The following is a 14887-nucleotide window of genomic DNA, read 5'->3' as shown; positions in this document are numbered from 1 at the left end:
CCTCTATGGTCAGGACATCCTTCTTCAGATAACAGAAGCCAAAACTGTACATCGTACTCCAGATACAGTCTCACAACGGCCCTGCACAAATACAGCAAGATCTCCCCGAATCCTCTCCCTATTAAGGCCAACATACCATTTGCCTTCTTCAACCCCTGCTGCACCTGCACCCACTGTGTAAATACGAACACGCTCACTGGGGAATCTCTATACACACTGACTCATTACCCCACAAATCCTTTATAATTATGAACACACTCCCAAAGGCACAAATTCCTGAAACTGTCCTTGGACACACCTGAAAATTACCGTCAGTCACTGGAGACTCACTGTGGTCTCTCTGTGGAAGCCTATTACGCAGACACACCACCACCGGACCCATGTAAACATGGACACCATCTTATGTAAACGATGACACACTGTCAACAACATTCTGTGAAATACACCCTGTGAGAATCCTGGCAAATACTAACAATTTCCTTATGAGAAGCCTCTACAAACTGACACCCTTCTTGGTGATTCCTTGTGAACTCTACCTCATTACATTGGAACACTTTTTAAAATACTGACACGCACACAAAGATCGCCTGTAAATACTGACAGTCCCACTGAACTCAAGTAAACAACATCAGAAGAAGGGTCCCAACCTGAAATGTCAAGCTTTCCTGCTCCTCGGATGCAGCTGGGCCTGCTGTGTTCATCCAGCCTCACACCACGTTATCACCAGAGTCACCCTAGACCGGCTGTAAATGCTGACAGACTTCCCTGGAGACGCACTGTACAGACTGTTGTATTCCATCTGGAACACCCAGTAATTATTGACACGTTCCCTTTGGATTCGCTGCAGATACTGATATACTGCCCAGAGACCCCTCAACATACTAACACATCGTGCACAAATTCCCTGTCAACATTACTCACTCCCCAGTCCCTCCTGTAGATACTGAAACACTCCCAGTCAGGTTCCCAGAAATTGTTAACACACTCCCAATGGATTTGTTGTAAATATTGATGCACTCTCCTGGGATTTCCTGTAAAAGTCCGTCACACTTCTCAGGAATGCCCTTTAAATATTAAGGCCCTCCCCAGAAACACCCAGGAAATGCTGAAAATCCTCCCAGGACATGCTGTAAATACTGATGCATCCCCTCTGGAACCCCTGTAAATATTAACACACTCATCCTGACTTCCCTGAGGATACTGCTTTTAGAGATACAGAACCATATTGCCTAGAATCAGATCCTTCAGTCCAACCAGTCCATGCCAACCATAAACCCAAACTGAACTGTGACCAAGCACAGGAATGTGGGACGTGCCCCTCTGAATATTTCTTATTCATGTACTTACCCAACTGCCTTTTAAATGCTGTAACTGTACCCGCACCCAGTACTTCCTCCGGAAGGCCATCCCGTACATGAACCCTGTGTAAACAAAAATAAAATTCCATGCATTTATTAAAATCTTTCTCCTCTCCCCTGGTAAGTATGACCCAGCCTTGAAATCCCCACCCTCTTGAATTGCAATCTGCCATTCACTTTATCAATACCGCTCAGGACTTTTAAACCTGTCGGGTTACCCCTCAATCTCCTCTGCATGGGATCCATCAAAATGCTGTCACGATTCCCTGTAAATACTGACGCACTCCCCAGGGATACTGTATTAACATCAGAATCTCCCCGAACACCCCCGCTGTAAATAGTGATACACTACCAGGGACCCCCAAGTAAATAATGACAAAGTCCCTCTGGACCCACTGTATATATTGAATGAATACCCCAGACACACTGCCAATACTGTCACACTCCCCAAGGATACCTTAAATACCTTTCACTCACTGCAGTGAGGACAAACTCCCCAGCAACTCCCTGGGGTACTGAGATAGTTCCAAGTGATCATTCTGTAAATAGCACCCCACACAATCACTGGAAAAATTCTATAGATATTGACTCATTAACCACAGGCTCACTGTGAATATTGACACACTCACTGGGAAACCTGCACAAGTGCTGATTCAAGCAGGACCCAGTTTAAAAATCGACAACAGTAAAACATTTCGACCAATCCTGCGTTTCTGGGCAGAATCCTAGACTTCCAAACTTTTCAAAGAGACAGTTGGACTGAATCTGCGAGAAAGACACAACACAATAATCATGCCTGGGAACGGAGATTGCTGTGTGGGTTTATTGAGATAACAGGGTGTGGAGCTGGATGAACACAGCAGGCCAAGCAGCATTAAAGGAGCAGGAAAACTGACGTTTCGGGCCTAGACCCTTCTTCAGAAAATTATTGTTCGGCCTGGAATCCCATGTTGCACCTCCTCACTTAAAGGACAATTAACCGAAACCAATAGACCCTGATCCAAAAGGAACTGATCCAAGACAGCTTTTACACCTCGGGCTATGCAGCACAGATAGTACGGAGCCTACAGAGATACTTGACATTCCAATCCATTCACACACGCTCTAACCATCGGAAAGCTAATTAACCTCAGAAAAGAACATCAAGAGCAGAGTGAAAACTACAAATCTGGTGTGAAGTTAATGGGACTCTCAGTCAGTATAACTGCCAGCCCCGATCTTATGGGAGGAGGAAACTGAACAAAGAGCTTCCGAACACGGGATCCAAACTTTCTGAACTGAGAACACCATCAGCAAAAACCTGACCCAGGCCATCCAAACCAGACACTGACCAGCACAAGCAATCATTGACTTCACCGAAGCCACGAGTCCTCAGTCACAACCTGAGGTGAGAACCCAAAAGGTGAACAGAAATGGCTACTCACCAAAACACACCTTTGCGCATCAGCCGACTCAACCCAAACGTACAAACCCACACAGTCCCAAGTCTTCATCCAGGCTCTAGGTGTGGTAATCCAGAGGGACCACTGGGACTTGAAAAATCACATTCTGGGATGGGAGCAGAAACCCTGAGATCCCAAATTCCAACATCGGTGGCAGTGCATTGGGACCCTATTGGGAGCAATTCAGGCAGACAGTGTAAATGCTTGTTTTCTGTGTGTCAGTAAATAATGTCTAATAGTGGTGGTCTCTTTCCATAGTGTATTGTATTAACTTCATAGAATTTACTGAGATACCCATTTCTTAAATTCTAATTACCTTTATGCTACTAAATAAAGAGAGATTCCTTTGCCCTTAAATACTTGTCTAAAGTCTCCTCATTCACATCCCCATAAATAAATCTAGTGTTCAGAATCACAGGTTTGGGAGCCGCTTAGACATCAGGAAAGTTCTGCAAACCAGAATCCGATACTCATTCCCCACAGACACTCTGTAAATAATCATACACTCACCGGAGGTTCTCAATAAACACTGACACCTTTCCACAGGCACATTTTGATCGTCCCCATAAACACTGACATTCTCCCCCCCGCACCGCCCCCCCACCCCGAGAAAACACTGATACATTTCCCAAGGAGCTCCCTGAAAACAGTGACATGTTTCCTCAGAAACACCTCTAAGGACTGATACATTCTAGATCCCACTTGAAATGAAAACTACAGGCACATCCATAAATGATTAAAATGAACTATCGAGACAACACAGTTCAATTACTTCTGTGAGAACAGTGACGACACTTCAAGCAGTCTAACCTTCACTATAACTAAATATTTTGTCAGGAATGTGTTCTGAGGGAAAATGTGGATAGTGGATCTATGCCGGTTTGTCCCATATATAGGGAATGTGTCTACATTGAGATCCTCTTACTCAGAATCATGAAGCTGGGGCGTGGGGAAAGACAGGACTGTTTGAGTACGGTCGAGCACATCTGACTGTGTTAATCACAAAAAATAGCCTCTAGGTTTGAGTCCTGTCATGGTCAGCGAAGATCAGTGATCGTGCCCTGATTCCCTGCGTAGGAGAAAGCCTTCCTGATCTTCAACAAAAAAAAAACAGAATTTTCAATTGAAGATTCCAGTGTATCAGAACTCCCGTCCAGTCTCAGCAATGAACAACAGACACTATACCCAGACATCACCGAGACACAGAAAGCGTCTTTTCTGTTTCAGTAGTGCACTCTCAGTGCCACAATCAAACAAACGGGAAGATTGCTTCTCTGAAAAAGAACTTCAGGAGATAGAGATAACAAGGTGTAGACCTGGATGAACACAGCAGGCCAAGCAGCATCAGATGAGCAGGAAGGCTGACGGTTCGGACCTCGACCCTTCTTCAGAGACTGAGTCAGATTTACATTATTTCACACCTGGAGCCTGACTTGCAGTTTAACATTGATAATGGGAACTGCAGATTTGGAGAATCCAAGATAATAAAATGTGAGGCTGGATGAACACAGCAGGCCCAGCAGCATCTCAGGAGCACAAAAGCTGACGTTTTGGGCCTAGACCCTCTCTGATGAAGGGTCTAGGCCCAAAACGTCAGCTTTTGTGCTCCTGAGATGCTGCTGGGCCTGCTGTGTTCATCCAGCCTCACATTTTATTATCCTGCAGTTTAACATTGTTTGTTCCAAAGGAGAATCACATCAGACCTGAAACCTGAACTCTGTTTCTCTCTCCACATGTGCTGCCAGATTGGCGAGGTTTCTGCAGCATTTTCTGTTTTGTTTCAATTTGCCAGCATCCACACTTCATGTGAGTCACATCACTGTTGACTTCTCAGCACTCATCCAGTTTTTGCAACGTGTTTTGATCCCCTTAGCATCACAAACATTGCAAACCATTTTTTGGAATGTGGTCAGATTCACTTCTTGAGGTGGACATGATCACAGATTCACAGGTATTTGAGTGAAGATATTTCTGCTTATCTCAGGCACTCAGGCTGTTCTACCACTTTCAGACTGATCCATAACGTTACATTCCTATCAGCAAAGATAGCTGCCAACATGTATCCTGTCACTGTCTTTGGTAATAACATACAGTGCAAACAGAACACCTCTTTATTCACATGCAATACAGGATATCCAGATTTAGCCTACTCAGTCGCACCTCATTATAATCTCCAGTTGCAAGAATGAGTCTGGTGCCCCTGTGTTACAATCACTCAAATGCTAATGATTGCTTCCTTAAGTGTGGAAAACAAATCTACACACATTTGTGTATCTCTGGCTTCAGAAGGTTCTACAAAGTACATTGATGGAATTCACACTGCAATGAACACATCCTTTTTCCAGGTGCTCCAGTAACATCATGTGTAATTTGGAGACAAAAGAACACTGTGTTCTAGGGAACGTAATCCCATAAATGACAGGCTGTTGCACACAGCAATATCACCCCCTCACAAATACAAACCATTGTCTTATGTTTTAAATCAAAATGCTAAACAGAAAAAAAAAGTCACGTAAAAAAAAAAATCACTCCTCGTCACTTTAATGAAAGAATTTGCTGATAAGATAATGCTAAAAAAAGTACAATACAGACAGACGGGGTAAGTTAGTGTGGCGAACTGGTGAAACCGGCTCATAACGACTTCAGACTCCACAGTGAAGCAATAGATTTACCGAATCATTTACAAAAATAGCTCAGCAACAAAGGGTTGAATTCTCATAAAACTGACAAGTACCATCAGATCGACAGGTAGAGATTGGAATTGTTCAGAAAAAAAAACTTTCCAGATACACTGGTGGATGGTGTGTGCTAGAAACCATTCTGAGTGAAATAACTTTATGATCGAACACTTATTCACTGAGAAATGAATCTCTGCTGCGCCAAAGAAAAGCCGGTGCATAGTTTACTGGCCGCCTGATTTGCAGGCAAAGGAAACCTGATCCCAGGACTCTCGGGTAAATTACACTGTTAGTGACAGCCCATCATGCACAAGAAGAGCCTCTTACACTGAGAACAGAACAGATTATAGTTAAACAGACAAGAATCCCAACATGAAAATCTGCCACTTATTCTGATGTCATCTGCAAACCTACCTCCGACATTCACAGTCAAACCATTGATGTAAATGACAAAAAGCAGCATCCTTTTGTCCCCGACTGTCCATCCAGGTTTAACTTTGATCCACATGTTGCCTCTATGAACAACATGAACATGTAGCCAAAATACTTGGACTTTTAAACTGTCAGTTATAACTATGTAATCTTTTTCAATTCAATGATCATTTGGCTTCTATATATTTTTCAAGCTACTTTGAGCTGTGTATTTACAATTAGTTCCTGGGGAAAACTCTCTCTTGTGTATTCTGTTGAATAAACACATTTTCAACCTGTATGCTCCTTGGTCCGATTATCTTAGCAAAATGTAAATATTTTTAGCCAATTACAGTAATGATCTTTTAAATGGCTAATTCATAATCACAATTAATTTCTAATTATTCCGAGTACAGAACACCTTGTAAACCAAATTATTTTTCTCAGAGCCGATATTATATATCTTTACAGTTTACAGTGCAGTCATCCAATTATTGCATTGGTCCATTATCACAGTGAAGCTAAAATTAAAGTCTTCTTTTTAATTGACATCATTGTTACTGTATTCTTGAATTACAATGACTAGCGTAGTATTTTAGAAACATTAAACAAGGCTGGATTTTCAATACAAGAATTAGTGCAAATAATCATATTGCTTATTTTGTTAATTATTGTTAGCTCCTAATGATTTTTTTTGCTGTGATCACATTAATATCACTTTAATAATCAGTCTACTTTCAGCTCTGTAGATATATAAAATGAATGTCAAGTTATTATTAAGTGAAGTTTAAAATGTCACACTTTGTTCTTCTGTATTCTAATAATCACAGAATATGTTTCATTATTATCAAATCCATGAATCAAAGTAAATATATTTCACTGTACAGTTTAACAGGCACCATGAATATCGACTAATTGTCTCTCGGCCCCTCTTTTATATTTCTCCTCCAACATTCTGCTCTGTGAGCAGAATATTAAACCAGTCAGTGATCAGCTGTGGATCCTAATCACGTAAGTATCTTCAATATTTACCACACTTTAGGCAGACAGTAAACCCCAGAATCGCTCTTGGCAATATAATAAGAACAATGAGGGAGAAGGGAGCTGTGCTGAATTCAGTGGACAATTGACAGACCTCATCCACACCTGGGAGGGGTTGAACCGCACAGCAGGACATCGTGGTGGAAAAGTGGGGCACGAGGGGAAGCATAAGCCCAAGGTGGCCAAAACGGATTCTGAATGGGCCCTATCTAAGGACAACAACAAAAAAAAAAGGCCTCGAGGGGTGGTTGTTACAAATTGTATTGGATTGCAAAAAGAAACTGATCATGAAGATGATCAGGAAGGGTTAAGACCTGGGCGCCCTAAAACCAGAGCAGAGACCCTGGTGGAATAGACAAGAAAAATATGTCAATATGAGAAGGCAGCTGTAACTCTGACAGCCTCCATCAGAAATATGACCAATGAGAAATGGGAACAAGCAAAGGTGGCAGCTCTTACACGAGGGCTTAAAGCAAAAGGTCAAGATGGTTGTTATAGGAAGGGAAGGACGATAACACTGACTCAAATGGGTTGGATGACAAAACACCCATTTATGGGCAGAGGGACAACAATGTGTGGGATGACCTGGAAGTGTGAGAAGGCAGTGCCTATGGCACCGTTGTGGATCAAAGTTAAACCTTGGACAGACAGTGACGGACAAAAGGACGTTGTTTATTGTCATTTACGCAAATGATTTGCATGTGAATATAGGAGGTAAAGTTTGCAGATAACATCAAAAGCAGTGGTGTAGTGAATAGTGAAGGAGGTGATCTCCAGAGTACAATCACATCCTTACCACATGGGCCAATAAGCTGAGGAGTGGCAGATGGAGGTTAATTTAGATTAATGTGAGGTGTTGCATTTTAGGAAGGCAAATCAGTGCAGAAGTTATGGATTTAATGGGAAGTCCCTGGGAGTGTTGCTGCACAAAGAGATCTTGGAGTGCAAGTTCATAGTTTCTTGAAAGTGGAGTTGCAGGTCGACAAGGGAGGGAGGAAGGCATTTGGTACGTGTGCCTTCATAGGTCAGAGTCTTGAATCTAGGAGTTAGTGTGTCACGGTGCAGACATATTGGGCATTGCTTAGGCCACTTTTAGAATAGTGCATTGAATTCTGATCTCATTGTTACAGGAAGGATGTTGTGAAACTTGAAAGGTTCAGAAAATATTTACAAGGACGTTGCCATGATTGGTGGGTTTGATCAGAAGGGAGAAGCTGAATAGGTTGGGGCTATTTTCCCTGCAATGTTGTCGGCTGGGGCTGGGGGGCACGAGGAGGGGGGGGAGAAAAGAGGTGGGGAGTCAGTGCTTACAGAGGCTTCTATGTCATGATGGGCATGGATTGGGGTGAATGGTCAAGATCTTTTTCCCAGGGTTGGGAGTCCAAAACCGGAGGGTATCGGTTTAAGATGAGAGGAAAAGAGTTAAAAGGGATTTAAAGGAGCAATGTTTTCACACAGAGGGTGGTGTATGTATGTAATGAGCTGCCAGAGGAAGCAGTCGATGAAAGTAGAATTACAACATTTAAAAGTCATCTGGATGGGTATATGAACAAGAACGGTTTAAAGTGATGTGGGCCAAATGCTGGCACATGGGACTGAATGAATTTAGGATGTTTGCTCGGCATAGAAGACTTGGACTGAAGGGTCCATTTCCATGCGGCACATCTCGATGACTCAGTGATAGATGAAGTGAACCTTTTCAGATGCAGATTGGGAACGTGACATTCTGGGGGTTGATTTCTGAAAACAATGAGGAGCATCTCACGTTGTAGATTCCCGAACTACGACGGGGGACCCTCCAAGCAGGACATGGGAAGGAGGAAAAAGAAGGCTGCATCTCCAGAGTAGCGACACTGTAGGGAGACTGGGACAGTCAGGCAATCTGGGAAGTTACACTTGGGACCCAATCACAAGCAGGAACATGGGTTATTATCTGTAAACCCTGGAAAAGATCAAGGGCCCTCTCATTCCACCACAAAAACAATACCCCATCAAAGCTGGGGCTGAGGAGGCAGCAATTGTGATCATGAACAATTGGCCGAAGCAGGTAATTGTCAGACCGACAGCATCCCAAACTAAGATAATAAAATGTCAGGCTGGATGAACACAGCAGGCCAAGCAGCATCTCAGGAGCACAAAAGCTGACGTTTCGGGCCTTACCCTTCATCAGAGAGGGGCATGGGGTGAGGGTTCTGGAATAAATAGGGAGAGATGGGGAGGCGGACCGAAGGTGGAGAGAAAAGAAGATAGGTGGAGAGAGTATAGGTGGGGAGCTAGGGAGGTGATAGGTCAGTCCAGGGAAGACGGACAGGTCAAGGAGGTGGGATGAGGTTTGTAGTTAGATGGGGGTGCGGCTTGGGGTGGGAGGAAGGGATGGCTGAGAGGAAGAACAGGTTGGGGAGGCAGAGACAGGTTGGACTGGTTTTGGGATGCAGTGGGTGGAGGGGAAGAGCTGGGCTGGTTGTGTGGTGCAGTGGGGGGAGGGGACGAATTGGGCTGGTTTTGGGATGCGTTGGGGGAAGGGGAGATTTTGAAGCTGGTGAAGTCCACATTGATACCATTAGGCTGCAGGGTTCCCAAGCGGAATATGAGTTGCTGTTCCTGCAACCTTCGGGTGGCATCATTGTGGCACTGCAGGAGGCCCATGATGGACATGTCATCTAAAGAGTGGGAGGGGGAGTGGAAAAGGTTGGCGACTGGGAGGTGCAGTTGTTTGTTGCGAACCGAGCGGAGGTGTTCTGCAAAGCGGTCCCCAAGCCTCCGCTTGGTTTCTCCAATGTAGAGAAAGCCACACCGGGTACAGTGGATGCAGTATACCACATTGGCAGATGTGCAGGTGAACCTCTGCTTAATGTGGAATGTCATCTTGGGGCCTGGGATAGGGGTGAGGGAGGAGGTGTCAGGGCAAGTGTAGCATTTCCTGCGGTTGCAGGGGAAGGTGCCGGGTGTGGTGGGGTTGGAGGGCAGTGTGGAGCGAACAAAGGAGTCACGGAGAGAGTGGTCTCTCCGGAAAGCAGATGGGGTGGGGATGGAAAAATGTCTTGGGTGGTGGGGTCGGATTGTAGATGGCGGAAGTGTCGGAGGATGATGCGTTGTATCCGGAGGTTGGTGGGGTGGTGTGAGAGAACGAGGGGGATCCTCTTTGGGCGGTTGTGGCGGGGGCGGGGTGTGAGGGATGTGTTGCAGGAAATACGGGAGACGCGGTCAAGGGCGTTCTCGATTACTGTGGGGATAAGTTGCGGTCCTTGAAGAACTTGGACATCTGGGATGTGCGGGAGTGGAATGTCTTATCGTGGGAGCAGATGCGGTGGAGGCGGAGGAATTGAGAACAGGGGATCATCTGCCAATGTGGTATACTGCATCCACTGTACCCGGTGTGGCTTCCTCTACATTGGGGAAACCAAGCGCAGGCTTGGGGACCGCTTTGCAGAACACCTCCGCTCAGTTCGCAACAAACAACTGCACCTTCCAGTCACCAAACATTTCCACTCCCCCTCCCATTCTTTAGATGACATGTCCATCATGGGCCTCCTGCAGTGCCACAATGATGCCACCCGAAGGTTGCAGGAACAGCAACTCATATTCCGCTTGGGAACCCTGCAGCCCAATGGTATCAACATGGACTCCACCAGCTTCAAAATCTCCCCTTCCCCCACCGCATCCCTAAACCAGCCGAGTTCGTCCCCTCCCGCAACTGCACCGCACAACCAGCCCAGCTCTTCCCCTCCACCCACTGCATTCCAAAACCAGTCCAACCTGTCTCTGCCTCCCTAACATGTTCTTCCTCTCACCCATCTCTTCCTCCCACCCCAAGCCGCACCCCCATCTACCTACTAACCTCATCCCACCTCCTTGACCTGTCCGTCTTCCCTGGACTGACCTATCCCCTCCCTACCTAAACTCTGTCGACCTATTTTCTTTTCTCTCCATCTTCGGTCCGCCTCCCCATCTCTCCCTATTTATTCCAGAACCCTCACCCCATCCCCCTCTCTGATGAAGGGTCTAGGCCCAAAACGTCAGCTTTTGTGCTCCTGAGATGCTGCTTGGCCTGCTGTGTTCATCCAGCCTCACATTTTATGACCTTGGATTCTCCAGCATCTGCAGTTCCCATTATCACTGATACTATAGCATCCCAAACTAATTCACTGAAGCCTGATGACTCAGATTGCCTCCCTATTGATTATACCTCCCTGAACACATCTGTCTCTGAACAGTATCCTACAGTAGCAAAAGCACACTGTACTTAACAGGCTGAAATCGCAACAGGATACTATCTCAGTCCAGATCTGTACCTGTGGACCTGGAATCCCAGAATAAGAATACTCTGAGGAAAACAGCACACATGTTCCCAGTTGTTCTGGCAATTCCACAATATTCCAGCCATATTCCACTGACGTATGGTTCACGGAATTAGCCAAACTGATCTTACCAAGACCTCATCACCTCAGTCAGTCAGAAAGAGCATATCTGGATCTTCAATAGAGTATTGAGTCACATGTGCCAGGCAGGGCTTAAAATTAAACCACAGAAAGCAAATTGGAATGACAGGGAGTGATTTGTCTGGGATATCAGTCAGGTAGGGACACAGGATAGTCCCGCAAAAACAAAAGAATGCGATTTTCAACTACCCAGTCACACACCGTGAAAGGAAAAAGGCAAACTTGAGGGTTGTTTAATTATTGTAGGAATTATGCGGAAAATGTTCAGAACTGGCACAACTACTAAAAGCCCTGACATCAGCCAGGAGCCAGAGAGTCAACATATACACAGACAGTCCTGATGACTTTGGTATAGTTCACGACCATATATTGGCCTGGCCTCAGCGCGGGTACGTCACCTTGTCTGGAGGCCACATACAGCACGAAGACCAGATTAAAGAGTTGATGGAAGCAGCTAATTTTGTGACTGAAGCAGCAGTAATGAAGATTAGAGCTCACAGGAAAGTAGAAACCCCACAACAACAGGGCAATGAGTATGCGGGTCAGGCAGCTAAAATACTTACTGAAACAGTACAGATATTTGAGGAAGTGGCAGTGGCAGCAGTTACTGGAGGAAGAAAAGTAAGTTTGAAGACATTTCAAGAAACAGCCCCACAACACGAGAAATGTGAATGGGAAAAGGGTGGGGCAATGAGAGGACAAGATGGAATCAGGAAGACATAGGATCAGACAGTGCCACCACATACCATCGGCTGGCCCATGCTGGGTGGTATAAAATGCAATATCAGATGCCTCATTGCTGGTGGTGGCCTGGAGTAGGGGATGATATAATAAAGTGTTATCGAAGACTCTGCACACAGTGTCAGGGAAAAGATTAAATGCAGACAGTAGCCATAACCCAGGGGGCTAATGGGAACAATTGCAGATGGATTCAACGGGTTCCCGACCCCAGAAAAATAAATGCTGAATGTCTAAACATATAGAAACAGAAAAGTAGATGCAGGAGTTGGCTATTTGACCCTTTGAGCCTGCACAACCATTCAGTATGATCATGACTGATTGTGTAATCTCAGCATAACATTCCTACCCTCTCTCCATACTCCTTCCTTCCTTAAGCCATAAGGGGAAACAACCAGCTCCCTCTCGAATATATCTAATTCATTTGCCCCAATAGCTTTCTGTGGGAGAGAATTCCACAGGTTCACATTCTTGGTGAAGGGATTGCTCTGCATCTCAGTCCCAAAGGCTTTATTCTTAGACTGTGACCCCCAGTTTGAGATTTCCACATCATCCGGAATACTCTTCCTACGCCTAGCCCATCCAGGCTCATTAGAATTTTATGTTTCTATGCCATACCCTCCTCATTCTACTAAATTCCAATGAGTACACACCCAGTCGATCCGGTCTCTAACCCAGCTGATCCAGTCTTTTCTTAGATCATAGATTGTAGAATCCCGACATTTGGGATGGGTCATTCAGCCCATCAAGTCCACACAGACCCTTTGAAGAGGGACCCAGTCCACCCTATCCCTGTAACCCCACAACTACCATGGTTAACAGATTGAGCCTGCACATCCCCGCACGCTATCAGTAATTTTACATGGCCGCCTCACCCGAGATTTACTGGGTGCGTGGAAGCATTCCCCTGCAAATTCTCAAAAAGGGACACATTTACAGGGAAAGTAATTAAACAGTACGTGTGCTGTTAGGTACTAAATGGAGATTCCATCTCCCGTACCAGCCCCAAAGTTCACGTCGAACAAATTAACCAAACACTGGAAACTGGTCTAAGACCCTGAAAGAGACAAGGCAAGGATGGTTTAGAGTACACCCCACTATTCGAATGAAACTGAGGTTGACCCCCTTTTGAATTTGTGACTAGACAGGCTATTCAGCTGCGGGAGGGTGTGGTAGGAGAACAACTGGAAACGTGCGATGGAAATAATAGGGTGAAACAATCTGAGAGAGAACTGGCAAAACAGCTGCATGAGCGGTGAGGGGAAGTTGGAGACGGACAGAGAATCAGAGATTTAGAAAGGGAGCATAGCAACATCTGAGCTGGCATTCCTAATCCAGGAGATCAGGTCCTGGTGAAAGTATTATCCCATCATGTGCCACTGTGACCACGATGGGTCAGCCCCTACTAGGTGATTATTACAGTGAGATATGCGCTCTTGTAGATATGAAAAAGTGGGGGCCAAAGTGGAAGCAGTGGTCCCAAGTGAAGACATACAAAGTCCAAACACAACCATTCACCCTTATGGCAAGTTGTGTTGGGTTCCTGTTCTTTACAGGCTGGTGGCCACCGCCATCACCCGCTTTGGGAATTATTCATATTCAAACCTCACTGGCCTTTGTCCTAAGCCCATAATTCAGGCTTGATTATATGTAATACTTATTGGGGTCCATATTAATCAATTCACTCTCATTCTTATTTCAGTCTGCTGCATGCCTGCCACAGCCAGCTTCACCCCTTCCCTTTCCATACTGCCACGAAGCCCATTTCTATCACTATCACTCCTAGAGTCATGTGCTGCACACAATTCACAATTTAACCTTCTCATTACAGAGCCAGGAGCGGGGACAAAAGATGGCTGTAAAAACGCAGTAATTAGGACTGCAGAAGGGCCACCCAGTGATCAACGGAAAAGTGGCAGAAACAGATTACAAAATAGAGTGAAGATGCGGTTATGGCGCCTAGAAATTTGAAGAATATAAACAAGTTTCTTTTAATGACATGGTAAATTTGTGAAGAGATTGAATTCCACAGATGAGAGTGAAATTCAAATTGATGCTGTCTCACTAAGTAAAGAAAATTAGTGATGCAGAGTGTTTAGAGAAGAGGCAGTAAAGATTTATCCATGAGTTAAATACTGATTCAAAACTCACTGGCCACATCTGAGTGCTGGAGTGTGTAACTGGAACTGCAATTCAGAGAGACTGTTTGTTTGATTTCTCAGGTCAAGTGAGAGAGCCGCTGTTCCCAATCTGTCAGCTGTCACAGAACTGTAGTAACGTTAGAGTTTATTTTAAAGAACTTACAATAAGTAGTAGAAATTAATATCATTTCTAATCTTATGAATTTGGGTTAACAGCGAAAATAAAGCCCAACCAAATTTGGAAGAGCCCTCAGTGATAACGGAGCATTGAGGTTATTCGTAATTAATGTGGTGCAGCTGGTAAATGTTTGGGAAGGAGTACAAAACTGTCAGGATTGAAATGTGATTTAACAACAGGTATTCTAAAGGCAAATAATAAAGGAAACAGTTAAACATCAACAGACTGTGGGAGCACCAAGTTCTGTAGAGCCATTAACCATGCGTTTACTGGACTGGATGTATCGCTTAGGCAAATATGGCTAACAATTACATTATAACATTGCGTGTCATTGCTGTAATGTGAAATGCATAAAAATGTTACACTTGGTTGGGTGGAGTGAGACAGCACCAGAAAATCTCCCACAATGAATTGCTAAGGAGCTCCGCATAAAGGTTGCTCATGCTGCTGAACACAGAACA

At 44.8% G+C, this 14887-nt stretch overlaps 1 long non-coding RNA gene across 2 annotated transcripts in view; it reads left to right on the top strand.

Annotated features, from left to right (window-relative positions):
* Positions 1–14887, top strand: part of LOC132208224 (uncharacterized) — a 63453-nt gene extending 48566 nt beyond the window's left edge. For both annotated transcript variants that reach the window (XR_009444309.1, XR_009444307.1), the window contains one exon: positions 13939–14887. This is a non-coding gene — a long non-coding RNA (uncharacterized LOC132208224). The remainder of the gene's footprint in view (positions 1–13938) is intronic.

Source organism: Stegostoma tigrinum, unplaced genomic scaffold (genome assembly GCF_030684315.1).
Source record: "Stegostoma tigrinum isolate sSteTig4 unplaced genomic scaffold, sSteTig4.hap1 scaffold_315, whole genome shotgun sequence".
NCBI lineage: Eukaryota > Metazoa > Chordata > Chondrichthyes > Orectolobiformes > Stegostomatidae > Stegostoma > Stegostoma tigrinum.
Note: the sequence above shows the minus strand (reverse complement) of the source record. Positions and strands in the feature narration are given on the sequence as shown.